Here is a 14,984-nt window from a genome sequence, read left to right on the forward strand (position 1 = left end):
GACTTGGTTTGGTTTGGTTTAATTTTATTTGAACATGCATGAAGGTTACAATGGAATACATCTCATGAATCATTTCACAGTTCCACATGTCCAAAAGGAGTAGGAAGAAGCAAAGCTTATTTAATCCTACCCCCCATCCATTCCACATCTTGTGCAGTACATGTTACTTACATTCACTTCCATATACTCACACACGCCGCACGCAACACACGCACACACTCATAGCACTTTTATTTATTTATTTATTTATTTATTTGTATTATTTAGTTTTTAATTTATTGGTATTTATGTTTATGTTTCTTATGTTCTTATTCTTTCTTGTGTTTTCTTTCTTTTCTTGGGAGAATGAACAGAATAAGAATTTCATTGCATAGTATAACTGCCTATTTTACTATGCATATGACAATAAAACTCTTGGATCTTGAATCTTGAATATAATAATCAATGCAATGATAAATAAATGATCATAAATAAAAGCAAGCATGACAGGACAATAAATATAATAATCAAGACTCTTCTGGCTTGTATTTAGCAAACATCAACTGCTTGTATTCTTTTTTGAATTAGCTCATCTCGGTACATTGTTTGACCTCATTGACATGTTTGCTTCACTGTACTCTACGACAATCTGCCCGTAATTTCACCATGGTATATGAACGTTTTGGAAATGACTCACTGCAATGTGTTTTCAGAAGACATTTGCAGGAAAGCTAATATATACTTGTTGTTGGAATTAGACTATACTGCAGCAACATGAGCAGAAGCATTATAATGAACTCAAATCACGGCAATTCCTGTTGCAACACACTCAACACACAAGGTGCACTTGTGGTGCTGAAAGTATAAATAGTTGGGAAAATATAAAGGTGGATTGGGCTTGTTAGTTTGAACAATTTACTGGTTAAAGACCATGACTACTTGGAATTCTGGAGACATGGCTTTTTAATAGTAAAGGATTCATGGTGTTTTGATTTTCCACTCTGCTAATGCTCGTGGTATGGCAGGCAGAACATGGAGTTCGGTGCAATGTAATGCATTTTTTTTCATCGTAATTAATTTTTTAAAGTAAAGGAAATATTTTCTGGCTGCTCACTCTCACGCGTTCTCTGCGGCCCGGGATCTGGGTTGTGGGTCTGGGACCCCAGTGTCCCCTACCCCCCTGCACCTCGGGTGCCCTGCGTGGGGTGTCGCGACGTGGCTTCCTGGTGTCGGGGGGGGGGGGGGTGACCACGGTGTTTGTGTGTGTGAATGCTTTTATTTATTTATTTATTTGTATGTATTTATTTATTACTTTTTTTTTAATGTGTGTACACGGAATTTGGCTCTGCGGAGGCGGGTGCTGGGTGTTCCACCTCTGCTGCCTGGGCCCCCATGGGGTGGGTTGGTGGGGCGATACCTCCTCCTTCCCTGGGCGGGGCTGTCCTGTGTCGGGGGCCGGGCATCTTTCCGCTTGGCGGGGGTGGCTCTGGGCCCGCTGGTGTGTAGCCCCCGGTGCCCATCTGCCCTTGTGGGGCGTGGTCTCTCGCCGGTCTCGGGGGTTGGCTGTCGTCCGGCCTGCTCGTTTTGCCTCTCTTCGGCCCCTTGCTGGTGTCCTTGGGGGCAGGGGGGATCTGTGGGCTGGCTCTTGGGAGGCCGGTCTTCGTTCTGCCCGCCCCTGTGGGTCCGGTGACTCTCTTGTGGTGGGGGCTCGGCCTGGCTGTGTGGGGCGGGGCTTGCTGGATGGTAGGAGGAGGCAGTCCCTCGACTTTCATATATTCTCAGCGACAATTACACATGCGTGCACATTTCTGCACGTACTGTATATATAAATGCAGACATGCAGACATTCACATCTACAGAGATACCTGTACACGCATACATATACACACTCACAGTACATACATACTTCCCCACATAACTCACTGATTTATCCTGGGTGTTATCATGTTATAGGTTGTATTAAAGTGATGGTGATGTCGGCAATAAGATTATAGTTATTACAGGTGTGTGTATTACAGTTATTGTCATTTTGTTCACTATCATGGTTAATATTTTCATTACTACTATTACCACTAGGACTTTTTCAATATAGTATTATCACTGTGGCTGTTGATATTACCTTGTCATTGCCATGACGGCTTGTATGGCTGTCATAGACATTTGCTGATGTAGTCATGTTTGTTTCTGTTGTTTTTGTCATTGTCATTGCAATTGCTGTTGTTGTTGTCATTGCTGTTGCTGTTGATGTTGTTTTTCTTTGTATTATCCCCCTCTTGTCCCCACACTCCCACCTGTCTTCTTTTCTCTTCTTCTCTATCACCTCCTGCTGCGGTCTGGCCGCTCCAAATTTGCATAACAATGAACATCAAATAAACTCAGATAAAATCTATAAAACAGGGGAAGAGTATGTTATACGTTTCCCTGGCAGAGCAAATTTGTTTAGCATGTAAGGGCATCTAGATCAACAACACTAACTGCTCCAATGGCTGGATAGTACAAAAAAACTAAAAGAAAAAAAGTTATGGAATTATTTTCTGGCTTAACTTGGCACAGGTGGTGAACAGAAAGCAGTGCGAAGGAAGAGGGGAGGCATTTTTCACCAACGCTGCTTACTCTAGAAGACATAATAAAAATGTTGAAACACTACCTTGTATAAATCAAAGCTCCAGTGAGGCTGCAGCACAAAGTAAACCTGAATAAGTAAGCATCAAGAAAAAGAATGTTTGTTGGATGTAAAAGCAAGTAAAAAGAAAACACTGCACTAGCATACTGACATACAGTGAATCCATGCGGTACAAGTGCAAACAGTAGTGGGGAAAATATGGATGGAACTTGTGTAATTGTCATCATGTAGTACATCTACATCATTTCATTGCTTGGAAATGGCAGCATCTTTCACATAAACAGAGAGGGAGTATGGCTGATATGTCCAATCAAAACTGCATAAGGTGACTGAACTCTTGCTGGGAATAATAACACTGCAGGCAATGCAGGATTTCACTTTTCTGTATGAGGCAATCCAAGCGGTTGTAGTACGTATTACAGAAACTACTGCAATATTTGGCAGTATATATATATATATACTGTATTGTATGTACTGTATTGTGTATTCAAGAACCCATTACAACGTACATTATGATGAAATGTCATTCATAGTCCGATCCTCATTTACTCCACTTTACAGCTACATTATTAGAAATACTCATCCCACCATGACCAGCAATATTTGTATAATATTGTTGTGTCTTGAAAAGAAAGAATATTGCACCATATACCGTAGGTTAGAAATGGTTGAGTATTGACCGAGTCATTCAAAAGTCCACTCGTGACGGCTACGGTTTAAGTCTGCATATTAATTTAATACCAAATTGAAGGGGAAAGTTTAACAATCATGATAAAGTAGTATCTGAAGTACATTGATACACGCAACCAACGATAAAGCCTGATAGTGGCTTTAGAAAACACTCACAGTGACCGGTTTTCATTCTGCGCCGTGCGGTGATTGGAACACAAATATAAACGAAATATTCAAGATTAAACACTCTTATTGTACAAAATAAGGATCAAACTTACTTATTTGATCATATAATGCACACAGAGCAATGAACAACTTTATGCTCGGTCTTCTTTCTGCTCCGTTCTCCTTGCTCCGTGAGGCGTTCAGGCTTGCTCGTAATTGTGAGTGTTAGGAGATTTTGTTTTGCATTTTTATTCACGTACTCCCTATTAAAATTGGCGTACCCCTGGTGGTATGCGTACCCCACTTTGGGAACTTAGGGTATAAATGTATACTGACTCCGTATAAAAAGCAACAGATCTCTTCAAATCAACTCCCCTTTCCACTTCCTTTTGGCACACTGAGCACTCGAGAAGAGGGGGCCGACAAGTGAATCGTGACCCTGGCGTGGGCTCACGGGTGACATAGGCGCCGCATCGAGCGCTGACTCATACGTCAACGTTACCCGCATATTGGGTGTGGCAAGAGAGAAAGGGGAAGATGCCAAATTCATCTGACTTTCAGGTCAAGACCTTGCACAGTGTCGTATTTTTTTTTAAAGTCTATTCAGCTAAATGTACATTTTGTTACCATTCTGTCGTTTCCAGAATGATCGCAAGACAGAACAGATCATGATATATATAATATAATAATGCAGTGATTTTCAAATAGTATCGGTATCTTCATACGTGCCTGCATGCATGGCATTCACTGACCCCATCATGTATTATACTCACACACATAGATAGCTACAATATATACAGTATCTAAGGGCAGCCATTTTACTAGAAAGGTAATTAGACTAGAATACGTTTAATAGAATGATGAATATTCCACTTTCCACCTACACCTTTTATTCTGTGTGTGTGATGGCATCTATAAAGCCATCTCAACATGTCAAAAAGATGGAAAAGGAGAAACAAAAACAATCATTCAGTGTTTCAGAGCATTTTATTTATATCTGTGTGTAATTTCCCTGGAGCTAAGGAGACCCATCGGTATCCAGCTTGCAACCCTCTTGTCATTGCACTAGGAGCACGCATTATCCCTTGTTCCCCATACACAAAGGATAAGCTCCTGGCTTTGTCCCTCTTGGGCTTTTTGAAGAGCGCTAGAACAGACTCCTCCGACAGGGCATAGCATGTCTTTGTAGACTAAACACGCTCTCTGCTAAAGTCAGGTTGCTTTAAGTGATCAAACAGCTCAAAGATGCAAGGCTATGTACAGCATAGACAAAGAACTGTTCACATTCTGGATCCATCACTGTGTTCATAAGGAGAACAACGTGATGACGTGATCGTTCTTGAGAGGCAGCCATTTAATCATATCGAATTTTTTTTATATTATTTTATTTTATGTAACTTTTTTTTGAGAATTTGTACAACATTCGAGTAAGGGAACTGTAGTTGACTTGAAGTCATAAGCACAGGTAAACCTTATCAAAACCTGCTCTCAAAAAATATCCCTAAACAGTCGTCCCGTGTAATTCCGCAGTTCGAATTTTGCAGCTTCACTCCGTCATGTTTTTGAAAAAATATATGAACGAATCATGCTGTTTCATGGCTGAATACGGCCTTATGATTGGTAAAAAAATAACAAAAAAAAACTACTGAAACATTTTTTACGTATTTTTTAAATGAAGCTTTTTCAAATACAAAATGGCTGAATTAACTAAAATACAAATATAACGCATTCACAAGACTCATTCAAAGATGCTGTGAATGGTATGTAGTAGGGTATTTCGCTCTGGAATCAAATAAACATGGGATCACTGTATTTAATACACACTAGTTCAGGGGTAATACATTTAAATAGTCCAGTTTATATCTCCAAGCGCTTAAGTATTGCCTGACAATCTGTTTTATGTTGACTGTAACTGTACTTGGAAGTTATACAGGTGTAATGTTGTCTGTGAATGTACTGTATATTTGTTTTATCTTCTTTTTATGGTTTTATGGTGTTTTCTGTGTGGTGTTATTTGTAAATGTATGTGTTTTATGGTGCCTGCCTTAGGACAAAAGATGAAATTTAGCTAAATCTGTCATAATTACTGTGGTGCTTTTGATCATATGTTGATTAATATGCACTGTCCTAATAAAATAAATAAACAAACAAACAAGTGTTAAACTTTAACATTGCCTGACAAGGACATGATTGCTTATCTTCTGTGTATTTAAGTGTGACAATTTTAGTTATGGCTTCCTGAGCGGAAGGCAGTGGAAGCAACATCAACAACATGTCAACAGCTTTAAGTAACCAGTCTTAATATAGCAATACCGCAGTGGCTCACAAAGCTAAATGGGAAAAAGATGCATTTGTTTGAAATCCCCTAGCTTGTTTGTCTGCCTGAGCAGCCTTAATTTGCTTGTATCACATTTATGCCTCCTGGTTGACACTGAACCAGATTAATCATCGTAAAATATGAGATAGATCAGCCGCTTGTTTCCTGGAGGTAAAAGGTTGTACGTCTGCTAGTAAATACACCCAGAAGGGAGTGAATCCTCTGAGACAAATATTAGCAAAAGTGAGGGAAAATAGAGGCGAGATTGTTGTAATGTTCCTCCCAGCTTTATCTGACAGAATGCCCCACGTTTGTAGTTGTATGCTTGATAATGGGATTTCACTAAAGGAGGGGAAGATTATTAAAGCTTAATAAAGTGAAAGGGGGAACAGTCAAGGATTTTCTCTTGCAGCCCATCTCCGGCGTGTGATATTGACCATCTAAAATGTGTTGATAATCAGAGCAAGATCTTGCAATAGTAGTGTATTTCTGAGGCCAGTTAATACCCTCGGTACAATCTGCGGATTTCTGATATTAGCTCGTAAGAACTCTCAACTTGACATAAGCTGGCATATGCTGAGTGGCTCCGCATGTTTATCTTTTATGCAACAAAAGCAAGGCCAAAGCATGTAGCGGTAATCACTTCAAAGACCTCTACACTTGACTCCAGCATTAGATCCTGTTTTCCTTCTAATCAGCCCTTGACCGTGTGGGCATTATGTGCATTTTAAATGAGTTCACAAGATGTTCCTACTGAAAGTTGAGCTGACGCAAATTGGGTAGTTCATACCGAAAACTGAACACACAGTAAGCTTTTTATATAACAGCTATTTAACCGAGCTTTGACATTTGATGTGGACATCACAGTTACATTGGGCAGACCAGATGCATTGTGAATGTGCGCGTGAATGATTGTTTGTCTATATTTGCCCTGCGATTGGCTGGTGACCAGTCCAGGCTGTACCCCGCCTCTCGCCTGAAGGCAGCTGGGATAGGCTCCAGCATTAACGACGCTCATGAGGATAAGCGGCATAGAAAATGGATGGATGGAGACCAGATGCATTGTTTGAGTGTTTTAGCACATGTGCTACTTCACAACACTTGTCCATGGGAGGCTTTTGAATTCTAATTATTTTACACCTATTTTGTGAGAGGCAGAATGTCTGTGTGGAGCCTCTGCAGTTAGTTGTAGAAGTTTTCATCACGGGCCAGGGAAAATCTGCAGTTTAATAATGAAACCACTTGTGTTTCTCCCTTCTTAGGGGGTAAATAAGGATCAAGTCGCAAGTCTGTCTGACTCTCGTTTCAAATGTAACCAGAGAAATGATGAATGCCACTATTCTGGGAAACAGACAGCGGTTAAAAATAACACCAGCAACAACAACAAATGGGACTCCAATAACTTTGTTCCAAGGAAAAAGTCAACCTTTTTTTTTTCATGAACATGTTTTTTCATATAGCCCAATTTGGATATGTATCAGGGCACCGGAAAGACGAACACATAAAATACAAATAATCACATATCCTCATAGTAATCAGGCCTTTTTCAAATGTGAAATCACATATGTTACTGTACTGTACAGTATCTTACTGTATGATGCAACAACATCATATAGTGGACAAGTAGACAGATCAAATATACCCAGCCATTGTGAGCCTGACATTGATAAGTGAATTTCCGCGAAGTAGGATTCCTTATTTATAAATTGAATACAGTCATCCCTACAGTTTTCCCTTGTTTGTAGAATTCAATATTAATAAATGCAATATTTTTGCAATTATGGCATAGAAAACCTGTTTACGTTCTTCTAAATGTGCTTTTTAACATTATCAGAGCCCTCGAGACATGGAACACCAAATATCCATATAGTCACCTTTACATTTGTTTTGTCCAATATAGTAGATATAATCAGGGAAAATAAGACATATTAGAAATAAATAAGATAACATAGACTCACACATTAGCAGTTGCTTGTTTTCTGGACAGCGTACTTCCTGCGATGGTTATTGTCACACCAGTATATTGTAATGGCAGATTTAGATGGCTTACACTCGTATTATCCAATATAGTAGACATAATAAGAGTAAATCAGCCATTTAATATGTTAATAAATGTCACAGTAAATGTGTTCCCAGGGGACCATAGTGGCTGGTGGACAGATGTGTAGAGGACAGGAAGTGACGTCTGAGGTTCAGTTGAGTTTTATCTTGTCCTGTGTTATGGACCCAATGATACTTGATGATACTTTATCACGGTTTCCTGATGTGTAGCTGCTGCCCAATGTCGACACTTCTGTAGCTGTTTCTCTGCGTTTTGGGTGGTGTGAAGTGTTTAGTAAATGGAAACACAATGAAATTTGATATGGGTCACTTGGAAATGCATGTAAATAAAAAGTAGAATAAAATATGATATAGGCACTATATCAGAATTGGGCACTTAGACTTGAAGTGTAAATCCAGTCGTAAACTACAGTTTACACCTCGAAGCAATTTCCAGATGAATCTAATTAGCATAAAAACAACCCTTTGTGGCATTCGCTTTTTTCTTATCCAGCCAAAGTTCTTATCCACTCAAAGTGCACTCGGTATTCTTACACACGTGATTACATACATTGTTGAGCTACATGATTGTTTCTTGCCCTTAATTGTACACTCAAGTAACATGAAGGTCCTAATTAAATCCTCAACAACATGAGAAACACAATTGTGATGAAACGGTGATCTTCTTAGCATGCATTCCTTTCCGCTCTGAACATCATCTGTAGTCTCTTGTCTTTCTATGCAAAATTGGGAAGTATTTACGTATTCTCATTCGGGCCAGCTGACAGGCACTTGCAATTTACTTGAACTTGGATTTCGCACCACTACTGTGAACAATTGAAAAAAAAAACGTTTCATGACTCAGACGTAGAGTTACATACTTTTTCCAAAAACATTCACTGACGTAAGTAGCACTTCGGAACAGTTGCGTTCATATGAACTGTTGGTGAATGAGGTCCAACGGTCTTCCTTTACACCTTACGGTAAGCACACAAGCAAAGTAAGGGACAAATGAAAGAGAAATGTAACAGAGCAAGAAACCCCCAATGGAGTAATGAAATTAAACGACAGCTCTTGAGCAATGAGGGATGCTGTGACAGGGATGCTGTGAGAGAGAGTGAGTAGGGAGGGATAGTGAGGGGATTGTGTCCAGCCAGGAAATTGAAGCCATCGCAAGCAAATTGAGTTCAGGTCATTTTGGTGGGCAAGAGCAGACCAATCAATTTGGCCTACTACTCAGTGCCTGTCAGCCTCACAGAAGGACACCTTGGTATCCAATAATAAGAGCACAGCAAACAACCGAAGCCCTGGCTCACTAACACTTAGCTCACATCTGGCTCTCTGTAATAATTTATCCTTAGGGGAAACACACACATATAACTGTAGCCTGCTATATGAGCTACATTTGTGTTGATACCGGCTGTCAAGTTAAAAGGTTTGACCAATCCCTTTAAATGGCTTGTCTGGCTACTGTTTGAGTACTGAGAGACAACATTCACACTCAAGCTGCTGTGCATCAAAACTCTTTTCTTCCACACGCTTTAACTGCAGGAGGCCGTTTGTACCGTGCTGGACTTGGGAGTGATTTTCCCTCGCTCTCCCGCCCCCAATGGCCTGCGCTCACACTCAGCGTTCGTGCCACGGCCCATTTGCTCGACCCAACACTTTTATTCTGCTGTATTATTGACATTTCCCCGACTTTGAGGAATATTTCCTGTTTTCTTTGGAGTTGTGATTACGGTTATTTCCGGTGTATAACACGCACCGGTGTTTTAGACGCGCCCACTAAATTTAGAGAGGAAAAACAGATTTCTACAAACTGTACATGGATATAAGCCACGCTGGACTATCAGCCTATTGTGGCATATTGTGGCATGCATGAGTCTATGAGAACCAGGCAGCTTTTTGACGGGAGCCAATCATGAGCTATGAGAAAACTCACAACGAGCTTATAAACCCATTGGAAATTGCAGGAGGTCATTACTCAGCATAAGTCTGACTCACGGTGTCATCTTTGAAAGAATGCTAAAATCATTACACAGTAACACAACACTCTTTAAAATAAAAAAAAAAACAATTATTTTTACTGTTTCCCATACTGTATTTCTTCCCAGCAGAGCAGTTCATTGGCCATGACTGCCGGGATTCATTAAGCTGCCTGAATCCACCAGAGGGAGCTCATGAGCTCCCGCAGCCATGACCAATGAACTGCTGTGCTGGGAATAATGCATTATGGGAATAAGTTAAAATGGTGTTTTTTAAATTTTAAACTCGTAGTGGTACTTATCTTGTATATTTCTTAGGTACCTTTTGAGTGTTAAGTTGCTGTGTGATGATTTTAGCCTTCGATCTAACAAAGAAAGAGCTATCCTTTCCTCATTGACTCGTGAGGGGCACAGTATTTGAATGAATGTAGTAGTTCTGAAGTAAAGGGGATGTCACAAGATCATAAATTAGCCACACCGCTGAATAAGCCGCAGGGTTCAAACGTCAAGAAAAAAGTAGCAGCTTATACACTGGAAATTATGGTATCGCTTTTGAACAAGGTGGCTACCTGTAATAACTTATGTGAGGAGCTGCAGGAGGAACTGTAGTAATTAAATGACACATCCTGAGTATGCACACAAATCTAGGCGTAGATGAGTGAGTGCGTTTGACAATAGGATAATTTTGAGTCTCTGTATTTTATATCTATTATGAAATGTGTTGGTTCTCATTACGAACTGCAAGAAATGATCACATTCCAGCTATGTTGTGCGTGTGTACATGAATCATGCTGCAGGTCCTAACCTACCCCTTTCAATTCAGTGTGATCAGTGCACTCACACTAGTCAAACGTGCCGTATTTTAGTTGTGAAGTGGGCTCAGGCACGGTATGATTGGCCTTAATAGCAGTGTCATTATTCAGTGGATATGAACAGTAGATTACAGTAGTCAGTTAATCAATTGAGAAAATATTAATCTTGTTTAGGATGGTGGGCAATTACTTTCGTCAGCCTAAGCAACTTCCAGTGAGCAAAACCAATACAGAGTCTCCAGGGTAGGAATGGTTGAGGCACAATTAAGCAGATTTTATTTTCCCAGGTCAATTTTCTTCAAGGTATACATAAGATAAAGAGAAACACAGCAACATTGTTCTTTTTTTGTTTTGTCTTTTATCCGCTGATAATCATTAGACAGTGACACAATATTCTCGCTAATGATCTCATTGACACAGCAGGAATCCACAACACCACAATTCTGAGGCAACAGGCAAAGAGGAGTGGAATCATATAACCCCAAAGGCCTAATTATCTCTGTTGGTTTCCAATTAATCCATTAAGATGTTTTGGCTCAGCTGCAAGACCTTAGGCACCATTTTATATATCAATATATTTCACAATCAAAGAGACATGTTACAGGAGCTTTTTTCGGGCTAGCACATTGCTGATGCTACGTAGATCATTCTACGTTCAAAACGTATTAACAGGGATTTTCAGAAATCCATGAAATGTTAAAGACTTAACATAAAACCTTCTCAATAATTAACATCTACAAATATCCAGAGTAATCCAGCTCCCAATTTATGTACACCAGAGCTCTGCAAAAAAAAAAAAAAAAAATCACTGCTCTGGACCAATTTTCTTTTATTGTGGAACCTTGTAACTTTATGGCCTCGCAGTGTTGTACCCCCACTGGCTTACAATGATGGAGTTGCAGGGCTTACCATATGTAAAGCTGCACTAATGGTATTGATGACTTTCAAAGCAGTCAATGATTGTTTATGTGATAAGCCACTGGACTTGCGGAGGAAGCTAAGAGGAGCTTCAGGGCTGACGAGGGTTATGAGATTCATGGTGGTACAGGCTGTATACATTAAGTTTGTTTACACACTGCCAGTGGAGTGCAGTCTGCCTTTGTGAGTGATTGTTTAAATATTGCTGCCATCTCTTTAAACTAATATTCGTTCTGCATCCCGCTCTCTTACTCACAGCCCACTAAAGATAGTCTGTCATCCTCATTTTCCTCACTCCAATATTGGTGTTCTATCAAAGAGGGCTAACAAGGGATGGTGACAGTAAAAACCAATATTCAGTACATTACTTTTTATTTATATGAAGGCAGCACTTTGTCTCAGTTGGATTTTTAGGAAGTTTGGAAGAACCCCAAGTGAGCACACGCAAATACACACACACTTGTTTTTGAGTCTGTGTTCAATTATATGGATAGGGAGTAGAGCGCTACAAAAACCACTGAGATTTATCTCATGTTTTCATACTCTCCAGGGTTTTTTTTTATTGCCCTTATTTAATTCTTTTGTGTGCGATATGTGATACATTTTTGGCTCCAGGATATTCTTGAATAGCAAACATTATTTTAAGCTACATGCCTGGGAGAGCACATCTTAGTGCAAAATGAGGGGGAATGACACCTCCATATTCAGTGACAAGTGTGACATGGATGCGGTTTTTGTCAGGAACAGTGTATTTGACCTACACTACATTAAACACGGGATATTTTCTTACATTAAAATATTTTTATTCGTTTCCTGTTGACACAAGAAAAGTTTTTTTTTCTGCTATGTCAGCAATAGTTTTAATGCTTATAACTTGGGTTTTAGTGCTGGAACTTGCCTTACCAGATGTGTTGTGATTATCCCTCCACAGAGTCCAATTACCCCCTTATAACATTGGTCTATAAAGGTGCTTGGTCAGCTATTTCAGTGCATTGGGGAAAATTGTGTTTAGTGAAGATATTGTCCCTGGATGGGTCCACAGTTATGACACCACACTAGTTTGTGATGAACAAACAATAATTAAATGTAATGCTTTGCTCAGTCTAAGATTATTTTTTTGCAGCTGCGTTTGACAGGATCGAGATGCCAAAATATTGCATATATGTTATATATTTTTGTAGGAATTACTTTCCCTTATTCACCATAAAATCTGTCAGGTGGAATGTATTATGAGGAAAGTACATTTTATTGTGTATGATAATTATCATCTTTCCAGTTGATCAATAATGGCAGAAGAGTGTCATTTGGCTTTTCGATAGCATGAAAGGAAAACAGTGCTTTTTTTGGGAATTTTCACCCACAATCCCTATGTGAGACAATAACACATGGCATTCCCTTTTCTGTGATTGCTAGATAGCCGCCTGTGCTGGCAGTTTTTCACTAACATTGCAGATAATGGTTATTCACGTATTATGTCTACAAAACCTTCTAAAAAACATCCAAAAACCACCAACAATGTTTTAGAAACATTCTGTAACCAAGTAGTAACAGCCAAATTCATGATAACATGGTAATACTTACAGTATTTTGGTCTTTTGGGGGTTTGGTAGCGTTAACGACTCTTGTTAATTGTGGTGCAGTCTCTTGGAGCAGTGTCCTCATCACCAGATACACAAATCTGCTCCATTGGTGGTAACACTGTGTGCCACTCAGTGCAGCAGAAATACTCGATTTCTGTCAGCATGGCTTGGCAAGCTCCACTTTTACACCACCAAGTCATGCCGGTCTTGACTCACTCGGCCCACGTCTGCTCTGACATTTCACCCTCTTTTCTTGCCTGCTCAGCTTCTAAAACCTGTAGCTCATCCTCTGTATATTCAAGCTCGAAACGATAAGGTTCTGGATCATTATTTGTCCCAAAGTAGTCGGCGGTGGCTCTCACACAGCCTGCTATAGCAAACACAGGGCTTTTTCTCTGTGGTGTTGTTGCTGACAGAAGAAGCGTTGCTTTGCGCTCTGTGAAATCAGTGTGCCCAAGAAAGATGTTCCGGTAATGCTTAAAATGGTCCAAATATTAAGTATTCCATGTTATCATGAATGTGCCTGTTACTACATATTCTTTTAATGTTCTTAATGTGTTCTTGTCTCATAGGGATTGTGGATGATGGGCAAAATTCCAGAAAAGTGCTGTTTCCCTTTAATTAAAATCTAATTATTATTTTGTTTAAATATAAAATATAGAAAATTAATGCCTTTGGTCATGTTAAAATTAAATAAAGTGTTTCCTCAGTAAGCAATACTAAACATAAATAATGAATTATGGCTTTTCTCTGTATTTTAATTATTAATTGAATGTTATTTGAAATAGCTTTCGAAAGACAGAAAAGCAACGTTTGCCTGTTGACATATTGATGAGGTAACACATAAAAAGAAATTTCATCAGTACAAGACTCTTTTGAATTACATCTAAAATAGGGAGGTTCACTTAGAAAGCTTATCTGTTGACTACACCTGCACAACAACCATCTCCAAGAGGGAGCTGACTGACGGGCAAGCAGCCCCCTGCTGTCAGATGTTAGGGCATTCTGCCTCAGGCTCTAGCTGCACCTTAAGCACTTAGACTACAGAGTTGATGTTCCCTCATTCACTTTGGATAGGCATTGACAGAAAAGTACTAATTTTATAATATGTTTATTAATGAGGTTGTTGTAATTTAAAAGTCACACTCAAGCAATGCGTTTTTTTTTTTTTTTAGTCGGCCACTGCAAATGTTATATTATATTATTATATTATGTCAAAGTTGCTTCATATCAATAATATAGAACATGAGCACTGTTGACTCTATTGTGCAGACTGTGCAACTGGTGGGTTGCAGACAGCTAGGACAAAAATTACAATAAAATATCTAATATACAGTAATCCCTCACTTATCGCAGTTTATTGGTTCCAGATAATATTTATAGTTGCTGTAAATGTGTTCCTTAGGTATCGGAATGGTGGCCGGACAGGAAGTGAAATCCGGGGTTCAGAGTTGAGCTTTAGCTTGATGTGGGTTACTGCAGCAACAGTAACCCGTATTTTTATTTGGGATTATTGCGAGATAATTGAAAGTAAGTGAAATATTGGACTTTGTGGTCTTAATTTTAATTTATGCATTATTTGGATGCAGTCATGTTCCTTCTCATTTCCTTGACTAAAATTCCTTAATACATTCCTATAAAATGCAATTTGGACCTGTAATTATGTGTATTGATGTTTCAGTTTTGCTGGGTCGCGACCTAATGGCCACTGGAAAATGTGGGTCCCAGGTTGGGACAGTTCGAAAGCCCCTGTTCTAAAGTACAGTATATCACACAATTGGAAAATTGAATACACTGTGTTTTATATTTTACAGAACTTATATATTTACTTAAAACAGTGGCATATATACAGTAGCAGGCCTCTCTTTCCAGCTAATCGTGTTCACTGCTATG

The 14,984-nt window shown here is 39.4% G+C and overlaps 1 protein-coding gene across 10 annotated transcripts in view; it reads left to right on the forward strand.

Moving 5' to 3' along the window:
• The window catches only part of LOC129178071 (protocadherin-9), a 237,926-nt gene that overhangs the window by 155,076 nt on the left and 67,866 nt on the right, over nt 1-14,984 (forward strand). The gene's annotated exons all lie outside the window — the stretch shown is intronic.

The sequence above is a fragment of the Dunckerocampus dactyliophorus genome, chromosome 3 (assembly GCF_027744805.1).
Source record: "Dunckerocampus dactyliophorus isolate RoL2022-P2 chromosome 3, RoL_Ddac_1.1, whole genome shotgun sequence".
NCBI classification, from domain to species: domain Eukaryota; kingdom Metazoa; phylum Chordata; class Actinopteri; order Syngnathiformes; family Syngnathidae; genus Dunckerocampus; species Dunckerocampus dactyliophorus.